Here is an 18,708-nt window from a genome sequence, read left to right on the forward strand (position 1 = left end):
CACCTTCCAACAGGTGGGACAGGGTGAAGAGAGTTGTTCTCTCACCCATCACCCCGTGGGGTGCACCCAGCAGCAGCTCCCTCCACAGTGCCAGTGCTGCTGTCAACAGTGGGATGGGATGGGATGGGATGGGATGGGATGGGATGGGATGGGATGGGATGGGATGGGATGGGATGGGATGGGATGGGATGGGATGGGATGGGATGGGATGGGATGGGATGGGATGGGATGGGGGCCGGCATCCCGGACAAAAGAACTGGATTATTCGGTACAAGCATACCCCCTGCCGACGAGCTGGAAAAACACAGCTCTCCGGACAACACACCCTCCCCCCGAAAAAAACCCAACCAAACCCAAACCAGCTACAGCCATGGGATAGAACCGAGGGGAGGGCCGGGGCAGCCCCGAGGCGAAGGCCGGGGCTGGAGAGGGGCCGGGCACCGGCAAGGGGTGCACCCACAACACGACTGAAACACCCGCCCACCTCGTCTCGCCAGGCCCGGCATTCACAAATTTTTTACTCAGGAGGTTTGCGGTTTCCAGCCTTTCCCACCCGGCCCCTCCGCGCAGCACCCGGGACCCCTCTGAGCCCCCCAGCCCCGCAGGCGGGAGCAGCCGTGCGCGGGACATTCTCCCCGAGCTGTTTCCCCCCGTGTTTGCGCCTGGATTGCACTTTCCCCTCCGTTGTTTGCTTTTCTTTTTTCCCTTTTTTTTTTTTTTTTTTTTTTTTTTTTTTTTCCTTTTTGTTTAATTCTGCTCTCCCCGCCGCGCGGCTCCCCCCGCAGCGCTGCCCGCCCCGCCAATCCGGGCCCTGCGGGGCTGGGGGGCTCCGGCAGCGCCTTTAAAAGCGGAGCCCTTTGTGCGCCGGAGCCCCGCACCGGCACCGGCAGCGGCCGCGGCCGGACCGGGACCGGGATGTGCCGTGCCGTGCCGTGCCGTGCCGTGCCGTGCCGTGCCGTGCCGTGCCGTGCCGTGCCGTGCCGCTGGCAGCCACCGCCGCCGCCGCCGCCGGGAGGAGCCCTGGACCACGCTGCACCGTGCATCCCTCTCGGCAGGTATTTAATTCTTCCCCCCTGCACCTCAATAAACGTGCCCGGCTTGCCCCGCTCGCCGTTTTGTCGGGGTTAGTCGGCTTTTGTTATTTATTTGCTTAATTTTTTTTTTCTCCTTTCTATATCCGCTTTCCCTCTTCCCTCCCTCGCACCCGCTGGTTTGGGATGGTGGGGCGGAGGGTGTTGTGCTGGTGGCTCTGGAGCAGGCTGAGGTGACAGGAGCCGGGGTGCTGCCCACTGGTGGATATGTCGGGCTCGTTGGGGACAGCTCAGTGTCACTGAGCCACTGCTGAGGGTGGGGCGAGCACAGAGCTCCGTGCAGTCTGTTATTGTATGGTCTCTCGAGCAGATGGGATCGGCACCACGGGTGCTGTTGCCCCACTCTGGGTGCTCTGTGGGCACCTCCAGACTCTCTTCCCAGTGCCTATGGACAGACCTTTCCCAAACCATTTGAAATTTGGCCCTAAAAGTCTTAACAGCCCAGCTACCAGCTTTAGGGGGACGCCAAACTGGCCTGGGATGTGATGTCCCTGCAGCTGCTTTGTCACCAAGCAGTACCATGAGCAGTGGCCCCAGGCAGAAACTGCAGCCCTGCTCTGTCCCCAGCCAGCCCTGCTGAGGTGGGACCTGCCTGCATCCCTCCAGCCCCCAGCTCAGCCCTGCCCCACCTCTGCATTTTGCAGTCCCAAAGCTGTGCCATGTCCTTGGAAGCAGAAGGGTTCCCTCCTGGGGTGAGCAGTGGCTGGAGCTGGCTAACAGCACCACAGGCACTGGATCTGGGCTGTCATTTTCCATCCTTGTCCCTGACTCCCTGGCCCCTGGGTTGGGCTGGGAGGGGACACACTGTGGCTTAGGCTGGAGCTGGGAGACTGGGGAGTGGGTTCAGGTACGTGTGGTTAGCTATCCCACCTGGGCTTGCTCTTTGCTCCTGGACTCACAGGGGTGCTGGGGAAGCATCAGGCTTGACTGGGAAGCGCGAGGGGCCTCGACCTTTGCCCTGTGGGAAGTCACCCAGCGAACCGTTGGTGAACTTGGATGCCACCGCGGCACTTCTGTGCCAAAGCCACCAGCCTTGCGTGAGCAGAGGATGGAGAAGACATTGGTCACAGCCACCCACAGAGTCACCATTCCCCGCCCTGTTGTTAGAGGGATGCCGCTGCCCCGATTGTGCCTGGAGCGTGACCGAGCCTCCACGCAGAGCAAGGCACTCCGGCTGGGCTTGCAATCCCCCCGAGGCACTTGGGATGGGGACGAGCCCTGGCTGGGGACCGAGGGCGGGCGCTCGCCATTCCCCACGTGCGGGGAGGGAGCCGTTGGTGCAGTTGTTTGCATGAGCAAGAGCGAGAGCTGGGGCTGACCGCAGGAACCTGCGCTGCCGCAGGGGGCCCGGCTGCTACAGGGGTCCCATTGGCCCCAGGGAACAGCTGAGGGACTGTTATGCAAATTTAGAGGAGCCAGGAAACCAGTCTGCTGCATAGGAGTCTGAATTTCTTCTCTCTCCTCTGAGTCACCAGGGCTGACTTCCCTGGCTCCAGGGTGCTGTGGTGGTCCCTGATGAGAGCCTTGGCCAGGATCCTTCCAACATGGCATTGCTCTGGCACTTGGGCATTGGCTGGTCCTTGTCCCTGTATCTGGGAAAGCTGGGCACTGAGTGTCCCCCTGCTCCCAGGCTTGTCCCCCAGGAATGGCACAGCCTTGTGGCCTCCACGCTGGCTCTGCAACCTCTGTCAGCACAGCCAGGACCTTCAGCTGCTCTGGAAAGGGACTGGGAACAATGTGCAGTGGTGACTGGGGGGGGCTGGTGGTGGGACAGATTAGGTGCAGTTTTGGGAAAGGACCAATACTGGCTGTTCTCAGCTCAAGCTCTGTTCCCAGGGTCCTTCCATGTATGGCTTCACAACAGCCTCCAGGGACAGTGGGACTTCTGGGCCCAGATGGAGGGGACTCCCCTTTGCCCTGGAAAAGTGACACTGTGGCTGCAGTATGAAATGTCTCAGGATGTGGGACTGGTATGATCTCCTGAAAGTCATCCTGGTATCCTCCTTTTGGCACATGCCTGGGGTACTGGGTTTGGGGACACTGCCATCCCACAGGAGGGGAGGGGCTGGTTCCCTCTGCTCTGTCCCTGGACAGTCCTCTTGGACACTGTCCTTTGTCACAGCCCCCTTGGCAGCAGCAGAGAGTGATGTTTTTGCCTGCCCAGGTGTGCCAGAGAAACACCACAGCCCACACATCCCTAGGTACCATCACAGCCACACTGTGCCCTGCTCTTGGCACCCTGGTGACCCCAGCAATGGGCACAGGCAGTGGCTGTGCCCTGGGAATCAAGTGCTGTGGACGCTGTGAAATCACCCATCAGCCATGGCCGGGCTGGAGGCAGCAGCCTCCTGTCAGATACAAAAGGAGGAACAGTGTGTGTGTGTGTGTGTGTGAGCAAGAGAGCCCAGTACCTGTGGCAAAGCACACCCAAGTTTCTGCCACTTCCTCACTCCACAGGAGGGACACAGGGAGTGACAGCTGAGTGACAGCCACAGCCGAGCACAGCAGTGTGGCCAGCTCAGCAGCATGGCTCCTTCCTGCAGACCAAGCCACAGGTGAGTGGGATGTCAGGATGTCACCTGCCTAACACAGAGGAGCAGAGCCCAGTCCGCAGAGCAATCTCTGGTATGATTGGAAAGGACAAGCCTGGCCAGAGCCTGGCCTGGCATGAGGAAGAAAGTCACAGCAGCTGAAGGTCCCCATCACCACACACTCTGCTCCAGTGCCTGCTGGAAGCGCCCTGACCGGCGGATTTCCTCTGGCACAAGCAAAGCACCAGGGGGTAATTGCCCTTGTGCCAGGAAGATGGGAATCCCAGCAGGATGGGATGTGCACAGCCCCCAGGCTGTTCTCTGCAGGAGAGATGCCCTGTAATGATCCTGAAAGCACCTTTGGGTGATGAGGCCAGGTGTCTGTGACACAGACTGGCAAAACATTGCTCCAGTGGGACACGGTGACTGGTTTTGCTCTGCCAGCATGGTGTGAAGTCTGATCCCCTCTGCTGCTCTCTGGGACCTGGCTCCTGCTGCTGCCATTTGTCCCTGTGCCCTCCTTCCCAGCTGCCTTCCCGTGCTGCAGAGAGGCAGAGCACAGCTGAAAATACACCTACTGTGTTCCCCCTTCCTGCCTGTTTGCTTCCTCCCCTCCTGGCTTTGCCTTTCAGTGCAGCTTCCCAAGAAAACAAAGGTCACACCATCATGCTTTGCCTATATACACACAAACACACACAAACACACACAAACACACACACATGTGTGGCTGGTGTCCTTCCAATAAACTTTGACCACATTTCCATCTGTGTGGACAGAGGGGCGGTAACCTGCAAACATGCTGAGGTCAACAGGACTGGCAAAAATGTGCAGCTGGGGGAGGGAGAGAGAGGCTTTCCCTTCCTTCCACAGAGGCAGGCTGTGCCACAGCTCAGCTCCTTATTAGACAGGGGAGAAGCCACACATGGTGCACCCAGCACACCCCACCTGCAGGAAGGGCTTTGATCTGGGTTCACACCTGAGCTGCGCTGCTGTGGGAGCTCCCTGGGGACCCAGGGCATGACTGCCAGCCCCTCACCTGGGATGAGCCCTGACAGACCCATCCCACAGCCGTGGGGCTCCGAGTGCTGTGCCTGTGCCACAGGTTGGCCCTGAACCCCTGTCAGCCCCAGCCTGCACTCCACACACCCCAGAGAAGCCAAGTTCCAATCCAGAGGCAGCAAAGGGGCATCAAATGTCCTCATCCCACAGCTCCCCCACTCCATTTTCCTGCCATAAAAACCACAACTGCCCAAAACTCCCTGCAGAATCCACCCGTCAGTATTTAGGTTGAGAACACAGGCGTTGTGGTGACTTATCTGACATAGTTTTCCAGAAACTTCCCCTCTGGCCTTGGTGTTATCACTGTGTTTCCATGCTCTCTCAGCAGTGGGGTGCCTGGGACATTGGGGGCTCCAGCTTGTACTGCTGGAGCTGCCCATGGGCTGGGGACAATGGGTGGGTAACTCACAATGCCCCGTGGGATGCTCTTCCTTCACTTTGTTCAGTCTAAAATTTAGTTTAATTATTAAAATACAATTTGGGAAGAGCTTCAGGATGAGCAGGCCAAGGACAAAACCCTCCCAGACTCTATGGCAATGGTGAGTCTGGGGACTCGCAGCACCTTCACTGCTCAGTGCAAGTGACTCCCAGACCTGACAAGTGTCCCTTCCTGTCCCCAGGATGCAGGCAGCACTCTGGGGGAGCACAGAGGAACCGATGGGGGTCCAGCTCACCTTCCTGGGACGTGACTCCTCTGGGGCAGTGGTGTCCACTCCTGGGCAAGCAAGGGCTGCCGGGCACAGGGGGACAGTCCCCCCAAACCCCTCCACAGTGCAGGCTGCCGGCAGCAGCTACCCAGCACAACCAGCCATCCCTCCGCCCTTCCCTGCTGTCACTCGGGCTCCCGGAGGGGTTTTATTGCATCCTGTTTTGCAAGGCAGCAGGGACGGGCCCGTGGCAGGGCTCGGGCAGGTCGTGTCCCCCCAGCCGGGAGGGGCGGGGGTGGGTGCAGCTCTGCCCGCTCCCGGCTTTGGCCGCTGGCTGTTAACGCTGGGGGGTTTATGCTCTCTATCACCAGGACGTGGTTTATTCCCAGGAAGGAAGCCAGGCAAAAGCACGCTATTAAAATGCTCCGGTGGCCTTTGCAACGGGAAACCCTCAGGCTTTGCCAAGCAGATGCCTCAAATTAGGGTGGGGGGATGCACGGAACGGCCTTTGAGCAGCAGGAGGCTGCCCCAGTGCCCCACATCGCCTCCCTCCGCACTCGCCCACCCCGGGGGGGTCCCTGGGCTGCCAGAGGCGAGCAGGAGGGGCAGACTGAGTTATCTCTGTGCCGGGGGCTGCGCTGGCACCCAGCCCGGCGGCAATTATTGCTCCAGCGGCAATTACTGCAGCGGCAGCGTGCGCAGCGATGATGCCACGCTGCAGGAATGGCAGGGGTGGCTCGTCCCTGTTCCCGGGGCTCCCGAGAGCCGCCAGGCTGGGACTGGGCTCACTCAGCCGTGCTGAGTCCGGTTCTCCCAGCCCGCGTGGGGGGTCCCCAATCTTCCCAGCTGTGCACCCCAGGAACGGTGCTGCTCTGGATGATTCCCCTCCCGTGGACAGGAACTTCTGCCTTGCAGTAAGCGAGGGGACATTCCTGTGACCTGGTGTCCTGGTCCCTGCACGCTTTGTGCTCGTGAGCAGGATTCGAGCTCTCATTTCCACCACACACTGCACATTCCTGGTCTCCACGGCCACAGAGGGAAGCCTGAAAACGGACCTGAAGGTGAAAAGAAATTCAGTCCCTTGCCTATCCCTCTCCCGGGGAATTGTAGACAGTTTTGGTGGTGGGACATGGCGTGGCACTTTCCAGCCTCTCCTCAACCAGAATTCACTTCTCTTTCCCCAACTATAATATTTATTTCTCTCTGAAAAATATCACTCCTGCCATTGTCCTGCCCTGTGATACCCAGGCAGCAGAACAGTCCCTGCCACGCTGTGACAGCTGTTTCTTCCAGTGCCCTCACTCTGTCCTGCCTCCCAGTTAGTTCCCTCAGCTCCCAGTTGCCCTGGTGGATTGAAGTTTTTGGCGACCTTCCCTCCCTAACAGCCCAGGATGCTGGCTTGGACTCCCAAAGCTGGGATGCTCACACATCTCTGTGTCCTGCTCTGTTTCTCTTCTCCAGCCTTGGCTCTGGGTCAGGGTTTGCTGTAACTCTGCTTCAGCAGGACCCTCAAGCCCCAGCCCTTGTCTAGCACTCAGGGCTCCCTCTCCAATCATATTTCTCTCCTTGCAGGCCCCCTTTAGCTCTGCCACCTGCGTCTGCTGACCATCCCATGGGATTTCCACAGCCACCTGCCACCCAGCCTGCTCCTGCTGCAGCATGCAGGGAGCTCCCACTGCCCTCAAGGGACCTTGTTTGGGGCCTGATGGGCATTAATCCATGTTCAACAGCCACCGGGTGCACAGGCCAGCTGGTACTTATGGGGTGGAGGAGCACGAGGGTAATGAAGAGGGAGCTGCTCCTGGACAGATCTAAACCAGGAGCAGAGATGCAGGGCAACCTGAAGCCTGTATTGCAGCAGGTGGATGCACTGGAAAGCAGCTGGTGAGGAGGGAAGGTGACCCTGGTCCCCTGGGCCGCCACCTGACCGTGTGCTGGGGGATGTGTCTCTCCTCTCTGTGCTCCCAGGCGCTGCTGCAGGAGCCTGGCAGCAGCACCCGCCCAGACACATCCCAGAGGCACAGGGCACGGGCAGGCCACAGTTCATTGCCATGCTCAACTCCTTCGCAGGGAGGGGATGGAGAACAGAACTGAATATTTAATGCTGACAAAGTGCCTTGATGCTGGTGGCTGGAAGGCGCCAGGGAGGGATGGGAGCCGTGATCAGGGTACTGCTCACTGTGCACTGCTCGTGCAGGGCGGGGTGGCACCCGCAGTGTCCTCTGCCCTGGTGTTTTCTACCCGCAGCTAATGAAGGCAGATTTTTGGGTTGACAGCCTTGATTGGCACCCAGCAAGGGCACCATGGGGTAGAGTAGTGGGGCATAACGGGGGATGGAGGCTCATGCATGCAAAAGCAAGGGCTGTGAGACTGAGGATGGCACCAGGCACTGGCCCCGGCCCATTTGCAGGTGAGCTGTGCTCTGCACTGCTGCTTGGATTGGTTTCTCCTTGGAAGGATATGGGGTAGGGGTGGGCAATACAAGCCCTGTGGAAGGGGAGATGTTTTGGTTGCACCCAGCTTAAAGAATGAGTGATGCCCAAAGCCAGGGTGAGCTGGGAACAACTAGTGTGTAGTGGGTGGTGGAACAGACAGGCCTGTCATTGCCAGGACAAGATAAACCTGAAAGGGAGGACAGAATAAAAACCAGGTGGAATACAAGGGAAGGAGTCAGGAATGCCATGGGCTTCAGAGGACAGGATGAGGCCCTTGCATGTGGCCCACCGCAAGGAGGGCTGGGCAGGGCCAGGGAACAGCATCCCAGCTGCCTCCTGCATTCCCAGGCACACATGCCACCCAGTGCCACTGTTCTCTCCATTTCCCCTCCCTGGGGCACCTGGGGCCATACCCATGGGCACAGGGGTCAGGGCAGGGCAGCGGGGACCCCAGGCTCTCCTCCCAGCCCTGGTGTTGGTTTCAGTGTGACCAGTAGTGATTGGGGCATGGCTGGGACTGAACTGCTGGGGAGAGGAAGAAGAGCAGAACCACTCCGTCTGGGGACCCTGCTGCTAGTGCCCAGGGGGGGTCCAGACTCAGCCCTGTGCCCTCACACCGAAGGAAGAAACAGGGGACACAGCCTGGATGTTCAACATGTGTGCCAGATGTGCCCCCATCTCAGATACAGGCTCCCACGCACACCCCAGTGCTGATGTGCACACGTGTGCACACACTCCTGCTGTCACACCCCACAGCCTGGCACGCTCACAGCCCTGCAGCACACGGTGCCACGTGTGCAGAGACACACCTGCACTGTCACACCCGAGCACACGGCCACCTGCGCCGGCTGTGGTGCCATCGCACACCCACACCAGCCATGTGCCCTCCCCTGTGTCCCAGCATGTGCACACACTGTCACACCAGTGCCCCACTCGTGCATACACGGTCACAGCAGCACACAGGGGTGCACACACAGCCCCTCCCCGAGCCCCCCTGGCACAGCCGCCTGGGGACCACTGCAGGCGCTGCTTCCACCGGGCTGAGACCGCCACAAACTCATCACACGCGAATTCGGGAAGGGTCTGCAATAACATTCCTCATCAGACTCAGCCCGGGCACAGCGGGGGATGCCCGTGGGGCGGAGGGACCGGGAACGGCCGTGCCCGGCGGCGGGGCAGGGGCGCACGGGGGCTCTTTGTTCCTGCCTCCGCCGGTCCTCCATGATGTGGAGAGGGCGCGGGTGAGGCCGGCGCTGCGAAATGGCGGCCGGGGGGCGGGATCGGGGAGGAGAAGGAGGGGGAAGGGGAAGGCCGGGCGCCCTCCCCGCGCTCGGCGCCGCGCACACAAAAGGCTGCAGGGAAAACACGGAGGGCAGCGGGGGGTGCGGAGTGGCCTCGCCAGGGACCTGCTGCCCGCCCTGCCCTCGCTGTGTGTCACCCTCTACCCGCACGCACTCAGCGGGTCCCCCTGTCCAGGATCGCATCCCCGCGTCCCGCACCGCATCCCCGTGCCCAGGATCCACCCCTGTGTCTCGCACCTCATCCCTATGCCCCGCACCGCATTCCCGTGCTCAGGATCGCGTCCCCCTGTTCCGCACCGCATCTCCGTGGCCAGGATCCATCCCTATGCCCCGCACTGCATCCCTATGCTCCGCACCGCATCCCCGTGCTCAGGATCGCGTTCCTCTGCTCCGCACCGCATCCCCGTGCCCAGGATCCATCCCCCTGTCCCGCACCGCATCCCCGTGTCTCGCACCGCATCCCCGTGTTCTCCACCGCATCCCCATGCCCCGCACCACATCCCCGTGCTCGCGGGTCCGTCCCAGTTTGGGGGGGAGTCGGGGGTGCGCGCCCAGTGCCGGCACGTAGGGATGCCTCAGTTCAGCTCAGCACAGCCCAGCCCAGCTCACGGCAGAGCCGGGCTCAGCCGCCCGCAGGGTGCCGCCGGTACCGGCGCTCCCGGCCGTGCGTGTCCCGGGATCTGCCGGGCAGAGCCGTGCTGCGGTGAGTCAGGGCACAGGGCGGGTTTGTGCCGGGCTCTGTGTGAAGGGGTGACACGGCCAAACACTGGCACCCCACGGCTGGTGCCTCCCGGGCAGCGAGAGCCTTTCCCAGCCGCGTGTCGGGGGCACCGCTGTGCCCGGTCCCTTCGCCCGTGGGGATGGGGCCGCTCCTGGGGCGGAGGAGGCGGTGGGGACGGACCCGCCGGGGCTCCCCAGCAGGTCTGGGCTCCTCGGCAGGTAGAGCCGGTTTGCAGGAGCTGCGGGGCCGGGGAGGCTCCCCAGCCTCCCTCCCGGCCCGATGGCAGCTCCCCGGGGCACACAGCGCCCACAGGGAACTGGTGGGAAGCCTGGCAGGGACCCATGCACGTGGGGCAGATGGGCAGGAGGTGTGGGGACAGGAACTCATAGACCTGGGAGAGGGATGGACCAGAAAATGCGGCTCTCCCCTCTTCAGTCTTCCCCTCATCTCTGCCGCGTCTGTGTGTGGTGAGTTTGTTCAGGTCTCAGCCCCATGAAGTGAGGATGGGGACGCGCTGCAGCCCCCACCCCACGACTGCAGGTGTGAGTCGAACATTTCCCATTCTGGGCAGGTTTATGGTCCCTGCAGGCTGGGGGCCATTGACACCCAAAAATGTATGGACTCAAATGGGGAAAGGGGAGCTGCCCACCCACTCAAATTATACACAGACCCTGCAGCTTCCCCGAGCAGTGCCTGCATGCCTGCTACCAGCCCACCCCCTGCAGCAAAGCCCCCTCCTCCAGTGCCACCAAGGTGCTGATCCTCCTCCTTCATCTCCTCCAAGGAAGCGTTGGCACAGGCAGGTGTCACCGTAGCTGTCACTCTCCCCTGGCTATGGTGGGGGGCTCTGCCTGGCACAGAGGGCGGTGTCCCCTCATGAACCCCTCCATGTCCTTGCGCAGGGAGCAGGTTTGTGTCCCCAAAAGATGACACGGAGGCAGGGCACCATCTGGTGGTGCCTGGGCACAGCACACGCCAGCCCACACGCGCGCTGCCCACCCACACGCGCTCCCAGCGAGGCCCCGTGCGCTGTGAGTGCACCCCACTCCCCAGAACTCGCGTGTGTGTGCACCCCACTCCCCAGAACTCGCGTGTGTGCACACACGTGCACAGGGCACACACACAAACACACACACACCTCCGTGTCTGCATGTGTGCTCGCCCGCCGTGGCTGCGGGCGCTGGCAGGTGGATGGCCAGGTGAGCCCACGCGTGCTCGCACAGCCTCGGGGACACCTGTGCCACGCGTGTGCCGTGTCTGAGCACGCACACACAGGTGGGTGATGTGTGTGTGTGTGCAGGTGAGCAGTGCTGTGGGGCAGGCAGCGCAGAGAAGGTGAGCACAGGGCGTGCCTGCTGGATTCCCCGCTCTTCTGGGCTAGCAGAGCTGGACTGGCTTTTATTGCTAGCACCGATCTCCTTCCTTGAGCTTGGGGAGTCATTTTCAGCTCTGCCCCAAATTCCCTCGGAGGACCTTGTGTCTGTGAACCCTTGGCACTCTCCCAGGGCTTAGGCTGAGGTGACCACATCGCGGTCCATGGGGAGCGAGGACCGGGCACTTTCTGGGGCTCCAAGCCCGCCCAGGCAGGCGGCTGCTCTCCAAGGGCTGTGTACGGCTGCAGAGGTTTTGGCCGCCAGCCTGGCTCGCACAGCTGGAGAGGGAAGAGCTAAATTTAAAGGTGTTTGGGGGGCTGGGCGAGGCTGGCTGGCGCGGGGCTTCTCCCGGGCCGCCTGCACGGGAGGCACGGGCATGTTTCCAGCCGCCACTCCCTTTCTTTCACTGGGGAGGTAGAGGCCTGACAGGGAGGAGCAGCGGTTTCATCAGCGGGAAGTGAGGGTGCGGACTGAGCTCGAGCAGTGCCATGTGCCCCAGTGGGGACATCCCTGCCCCGGTGCAGCTCTGTTCAATGCAAGCACCCCCACACTGTCTCGCAGCTGTACTGCTCACACCCAGCCAGACACATGTGCACTCACACAGCTGGACACATCTGGACATACTGACACCCCCCAGACCCCTTCATCTGAGCCAGCCCCCCCACATGCACCCCGCAGCCTTGGTCCTTCATCCCCATACCATTTTGGGGTAATAAAAGTCCTATTTGAGGGTGTTAACAACTTTTATTTAAAATTCCCTTTCCCGGATAATTTTCAAGGCTGTAAGCCAGGCACGAGGCGCATGTGTGAGCCTCTTGAAGGCAGGACAGAGAGTTAAGAAAACCCACAGCAGGAAAATAGGGGCTCCATCAGGCCCTGAAAAGTGCTTTTGACTGCATTGGCCCCCGGGGTCAGTGAGAGCACCCGAATTTTGGGGCGCAGGGAGGCATTGAGCCAGTAGGGTGCCCATGATGCCACCCCAGTACCTGCAGGTATTTAGGCAGCTACATGGGTGCTGCCACCCCCCAGCCACCAGACTCGAGACTCGGCAGGCGCCAAGCAGACTTGGGAGTTTGCTAAAATGAAAATGGAAAAAAAGCCTGGGACATCATCCAAAACTGCTGGGTGTTAATTAATTCGTCCCTGTGATGTGATCTGCCCTCAGCCCCAGAACATCCTAACATAGTCACAGCCTGGCCGCCCACCCCAGCCTCCCTGCTGGCCACGGCCTTATTTTAGAGAAGAGGTGGTGCAGCTGCTCTCCCAGCCCTTGAACACCCATGGGTGCTGAGGGCCTGGAGATGTGGGTCATGGAAGGAGAGTGGCCATGCCAGTGTGTGTGGCCTGGACTATGGGGCTACAGCCCCATGTGCCCTACAGCAGCCTGCCAGCTCCACAAAAACCAGTCCAAACTTCCCATGAGGGCTGGGACAGCACAGAAGCAGGACACTCCATCACCCCTGAGAGGTTGGATGGGATCCCACCCGTCCCTTGTTACCCCAAAAAGTGAAATGAGAGTATCAATTTGCTGGGTCTGGCAGAAGTCGGGTGCTGACACCTCCCCTGAGGGTCAAGCAGAGCTGCCTTGTTCCCCCATGTCCCACCACAACTGTGACCCCAGAATTCCTGCTCCTACACCCCATTCTCCTTCAATGGGACAAGGGGGCACAGCACCCCAGCCGGGCCCTTGACACAGAGTGCAAAGCAGCTCCTTCTGCTTCTGCCTGTTCCTGTCTGACTTTTTATCCCTGATGTCTGGGGATAAGGGCTGGGCACTGCCCAGGGTTCGATTCTCTGCAGTGGGGTAGTCCCAAAGTCATGGGCTTGGCGACAGTGATGCTGCCTTGCAGAGTTTTCTCCATAAATCCCCATCTCTTGAAGTCCTGAGATGGGAGCAAGTGAAGCCAAGCCCAAGCTTTGCCATGAGAGAGGCAATTGGGATGTAAGTGAGAGTCGGGCGGGCTTGGGGGGCACCAGCTACTGCTTTTGGGGCTGGGGGTGGGCAGGAGGGAGAGAGAGGCAGGGGCGAGGGGAGCAGGCAGTGCCGTGACTCAGCCGGGGGTGGCAGCGGGTGAGGTGTTTGTGTTTAGTTTCTAACGTTACGGTATCCACAGCACCGGGAAGCAGCCCTGGGGGCCATGGGGGCCCGGTGACACTGAGGGCGGGATGGGACAGCAGCTGGACAGGAGAAGCTGTTCTGTCGCTACGGCTACAACAGCTAAAAATACTGCGGGCCATTGTCACCAGTAACAAAGCCACTGGCGTATTTTCAGCATTATCTCGGTCGCCATCGGCTGTGCCGCCCTCCCGGGAAGTGCTGTGCCCACTCCACCCGGGCACTGCTCTCCAAAGACTTGGACAAAGCCTCCCACCTGCCCCTGGGCGCAGCCACTGTGCCTCAGTTTCCCTCCTGCACACTGTGCTGTGGTGCCACCTTCCATCCCACTGCTGTCATCCAACTTCTTCCACTCCACAGAGCCCTGAGCTCCTACACTTGTCCCCTTCACATACATCCACGGTATCCCCTGGCCCCTGCCAGGGGACAGATAGCTCCCAGGACAGCCATCTCCATCCAAGCAGCTCCGGTCCAGCCCAGGCAGCTGGAAGGGAACAGCAGAGACTGGAAGCAATGAGTTGGCCAAGTGTCCCCAGGAGATTGGTGACAGCCCCTCCTCCCTGCTGGGGCACCAGCCCTCCTCCTCCTCGGCTCATTCCAGCAGCAAAGCCGACGAGGCTGCTGAGCTGCCCGCTCCAGCCACGCTCAGCAGGGAGCTGTCAGTGCTCGCCCTGGGTGAAGCGAGTTGGCGCGGTCTCAGCACAGAGTCCGGGTGGCCAGGGAGGGCTGTGCCAGACCGTGCAGGCACTGCCAGCATCTGGGCACTGCTCCAACCCCAAACCACCAGGATAACACTGGATTTGTGCAGATTTCCCCACTAGAACAGGGAGTGAGGGGGTTTTACTTGCCTTTTCCTTGCCAGAGCAGCTCGGCTTTCCTTCCTGCCGGGGAGTCGTCCTCCACCACGAGGAGAGCAGATCAGCATCTGCTCATCTGCAGCAGCTTGGGCAGGGACAGGGGGGTGGCAGTGACCCAGAACTGGGCTCGGGAGGTGGGTGGCCAGAGACAGGTTGGATCTGCGGGTGGCCTGCGACTGCCCTCGGGCGCTTTGCTGGGCGGGGGGCACAGCCAAGGCAAGCAAAGAGTCTGTCTGGCGCTGCTTGAATTTCTCAGCACAGCCCTAAGCTGGGACTGCTGTGGCCCTGCTGGGATCTCTCTGCAGCCAGTTGGCTGCATCCTTCCATCACTGCATGGGAAGCTCAGGGCCAAGCGGGAGGGACTGGTCACCCCTTCCCTGTGCTCCTCAAGTGCCCGCTGAACCTCCCTGTCCTCATAACAGCCCCAGCATATTCCTTAGTGCACACTGGGAGACCCTTTTGGTTTGCGTGGGGGATGTTCCATGCCCCCTTGACATCCTGCCCCATCTAATCTTGGGGTCTTGCTTGCTCCAGCTGTAGATCCTTAGCAGAGCAACCTCTTCCCACAGCACAGATGGTCCCTATGGCAAGGGGAAAGGGAGGTGAGACCTGCTTTGGGAGAGGCAGGGAGCCCCACAGATAGGGCTGTGTTTGTGGTGGGACTGAATGTATCTGTGGCTGGGGGGGGGGTCATCTACACCCCAGGAATGGGAGAGCTGTGGGCCACCCCATAGCAACAGCCCTGAAAGCAGAGATTGAAGAGTGGGTGGAAGAAAAGGGTCTGGTAAGAGCAGAACTCTGCATGTGGATAGAGGGAACCTGGGATGCTGGGGAGCAGAAACCAGGGATACGGGAGACGGCATTATTGTGGGGGCCAGGCAGACCATGCAGGAGCAGATATTTGGGGCGGGGAGGGGGAGAGCCCTGCAGCGAAGTGGGGTGTGTGTGACCAGATCCGCCACTGCAGTGGGGACTGAAAGGGCGGGGGGGAACCGGGGTCCTTCCTCAGCCTCAGCCCCGGTCCCTATTCCCGGTAGCGGGGCGGGGAGCACGCAGCCCCCCCCGGCCGGGCCCCGCCGTGGCGGCCCGGGGGAGCGGGAGACAACGGCGCGGGGCGGGGAGGAGCGGAGGAGAGCGGCGGCACCGAGAGCGGTCCCGGCGGGTCGGTACCGTGGGTCGGTACCCGGCGCGCTCCGGCGGCTCCGGTACCTTTGGGCGGCTCCGCAGCCGGGCAGCTCGGCGCCTCCCGTACCCGCGGGCGGCTCCGGTACTCGTGGCAGGCTCCGGTGCCCCGGGTGGCTCCGGTACCATTGGAAGGCTCCGCTGCCCCGCGGCGGCTGCGCACCCCGGCGGCTCCGGTGTCCCGGCTCCGGGCAGAGGCGAAGGAGGCAGCGGCCGCAGCCAGGCAAGCGGGCGGGGGCGGCCGGGCCGGAGCTCAACCCCCGAGTCCCGGGACCCTCGCCCGCGCCCCCTCCGAGGGCAGCGGGGAAGGCAGGGGGGATTCGCTGGAGGGTGACGCCGGGGAGGCCAGGGGGTATATACAGCCCCCATGCCGAGAGCGGGCTGGATCCGGGATTTGCCAGAACAAAGGACTATGGAGGGTGTGTATGGAAAAGTACCGGCGGGAGGGGAGTGTTGTCCGTCTGCAAACCGGGCTGGGGGCGACGGTGCGTGGTGCGAGGATTGGGTGTGCCAGGGCAGCATTTCCCCCCTTCCCGGGCTGGGGGCTGCTCAGGGCTGGGGGCTCTGCAGGGAGCAGGGATTGCCGCCATCCCCACGTCTGAGGGGTTTCTGCCCCCCTAGTCATCCATTCTGCCGCAGGTTTAATGGTGCAGAGGGGCTGCAGGATTTGCACGTGGGCAGGGGGTTCAGAGTGCCCGGGGTGCGGCAGGAAGGGGTGAAGGTGTGGATGGGCGTGGGGGTCTCATGCAGGGCATTTGTGGTGCTGTACAGTTGAGGTGGGCTTAGGGGTGTTGCGCTTCTAAAGGAGGGTTGGGGGTCCCTCAGGGGTAGATGGGGTATCCGCGGAGCTGGCATTTGCCTCTCTGCGAGTGGCAGAAATGCCGTCTTTGCTTGCCTACATGATCCGCCCACTGCTGTGCCAGCCACCTCTGGGCTCTGCACCCCAGTGCCCTGGCCATGAACCAGGACATGGGGGGACTCCGGGGCTGTGCTGCGCAGGCACCGAGGCTCAGAGACCTGCAGCAGGGCAGCGCTTCCCCTGACGTGATCTCGGCTGCCTGACCGGGTCTCGCAAGGGGAGATATTTATAGCTCTGCTCCACTAGCTCGAGGTTTGCACGGCCTGGAACGGGCTGGCAGCTGCCACCCCCCCATCCAGAAGCCTCTGGATGCAGCTGAGCCGTTTCCCCGGCGGGGCTGGGGTGGGTGGGAGCTCGCAGGGCTGAACGGGCTGCATGGAACATGCTGGGGCTCGCTGCCAGACTACAGGCTCCTGCCTGCAGTGCTGCCTGCAATGCTGCCTGCATGCTCTGTGCTGCAGAGGCCTCACAGGGAGGGTGCAGGGAGCAGCTTTTGCTTTGGCTTGGGCCAGCCAGGCTCTGGCAAACGAATACACCGCTGTGCAAGGATGGGATAAGAGAGTTCATGTTCCGACTTTGCTGTGAGACACAGATTGGCCAGAGCTATTGTGGGGGAAGGTGAGAAGACAGGTGGGACTGTATATGCAGGAGTGTGTTCCACATACTTTGCCTCCGTGATTCCAACCACCACATGTTCCCAGACCCCAGCAAAGGGAAATGAGAGGTCTGGGAACTGATCTGAGTCAAAACATGCTGCTCCATATTCTGTGCATGGAGCAGCCTTCTCTTGAGTCCTGCTGGAGCCACCAGCACGTGGTTATGGCCAGTGCCAGAGCCATGTTCCCTCTTTGTGTCAGATGGTCCCAGAGACATGGTCCTCTCCTGACCAGGCATCTGCTCTGCTGATGTCTCCAGACTCTTGCTTCCCTGGCACAAAGCCTGCAGTTTGTGGGGACGCCTCTGTGCGTGCCCCGGCTCCTCTCCCAGACTCCTGATCCTCAGTTTGCACGTGCCAGCCAGATGCCATTGCTGTGCTGCTGTCACCACCCCATTCCAGACCCCCTCTCCATCTTTTTTACCCCCTCCACCCAGAAATGCCAGCACCAGGCCAGCAACTGTGTTGTGCCCTCCTGCCGTGCTCATTGGGTACGTGGCATCTGCTCACCGTTGGGTGGGGGAAGGAGTGGGGCAGGGAGAGGCAGGAGTGGGAGATCAGGGCGAGGGATAAAGCCAGGCCTATTTTTATACTGCAAAGTAATTACCAGAGCTTTCCAATCCTTAATCTGCCGAGAGCACCCTGGTGTGATTGGATCCTTCCCCAAGCCTGGCAACAATTCCCCCATCACACATCTCCTGCGTCAAAGCCCCGTAAACTCCCACACTTGGGCTCACACTGGGATACATGTGCTGCAGAACTGCCAGCTCATCTGCCCTCCATTTCCAGCAGCCCCTGGCCCAGGAACAGGGATGAGGACCCTGGCTGGGACCCTGGTTTACAGCTGGGAGGATCTCACCACTGAGCCAGTGGAGTAGGATGCAGCCTTGGCCACCTGGCTCAGCTGCTGGCTGGAATTGGGTCCCAGCACTGTGAGCACACTAAATTGTTTTCCCCACCAGCTGCCTCCCAGGGGGTTTTGGTCGAGATCAGTGGTGCACACAGCACCCTCCAGCACCCCTCCAGCTCCCACTGGCACAGACAGGGTTTGGGGTGCGCCGTTCCCGCCGGCGCACAGGGCGGGTCTGCACGGCGGAGCCAAGTCTCGGCTGGCTCCTTTCCCGGCCTCTCCCTGTCCTGTCGCCGTGCCAGGGGGTTGCTGAAGAACCTGTTCCATAGCTCCCACCACGGAGGAGGAAGTGATGGGTGATGTTTGCGGGAACACCTTTCATCCTGGGGCTGGGGAACTGCTTTGCCTCTGCCTCTGTGCAGATGGCTCCAAGGTAGAGCATGGGATCTCGACAGCTCCGGGGTGGAGGTGAGGACTCACCTTCCTCCAGCCACTCTGTGCCCACCAGCTCTCTGACACCTCATCCCAAAGCCTGTCTGGGCTGTTCCGCATTGTTCCGTGATGGGGAAAGGGGCTTTTTGTGCCACAATTCCTCCACTGTGGAGTTTGCAACACCCTTGCCAAGTATTTGGGACTAGCCCTCGATCCATCTGTCTCGGTGCACGGCAGCAGGCACAAAGTAAACTTGGAAGTGTACAGGAGGCAAACGCTGCTGTTCCCCGGCAGGACCCAGTGCCAGGGATTGCAGAGGGTGAGCCGCCCTCAGGGCATCCCCAGGTGGCCCCACCATTGTCCCTTCCCCCTGCCTGGCAGGGACCCAGCGCCCTGCCTGAGGCAATGGCCATAAAAGGCCCTGAAATGGAGAAGATGGGCGGGGGGGCCGGGCTGCTCGAGCCTGAATGGGATCTTCCCGTCTGCCCACGCAGGTCAGGCTTGCCAGGAAATGGGAATGGGATGGAGGAAAGCAGCCCTAGCAGCCTGGAGAGATTTCAGGAGGCTGGGGCACACCGTGCTCCCCTCCAGCTCCCCCT

The 18,708-nt window shown here is 61.3% G+C and overlaps 1 protein-coding gene across 1 annotated transcript in view; it reads left to right on the forward strand.

Moving 5' to 3' along the window:
• Positions 1–231: 231 nt before the first annotated feature.
• NMUR1 (neuromedin U receptor 1) overlaps positions 232–18,708 on the forward strand; it is a gene marked incomplete at its 3' end in the record, with an annotated part of 36,840 nt that continues 18,363 nt past the window's right edge. The window contains exon 1 of the mRNA XM_079315295.1: positions 232–1,055. The remainder of the gene's footprint in view (positions 1,056–18,708) is intronic.

The sequence above is a fragment of the Erithacus rubecula genome (genome assembly GCF_903797595.1).
Source record: "Erithacus rubecula genome assembly, chromosome: 11".
NCBI classification, from domain to species: domain Eukaryota; kingdom Metazoa; phylum Chordata; class Aves; order Passeriformes; family Muscicapidae; genus Erithacus; species Erithacus rubecula.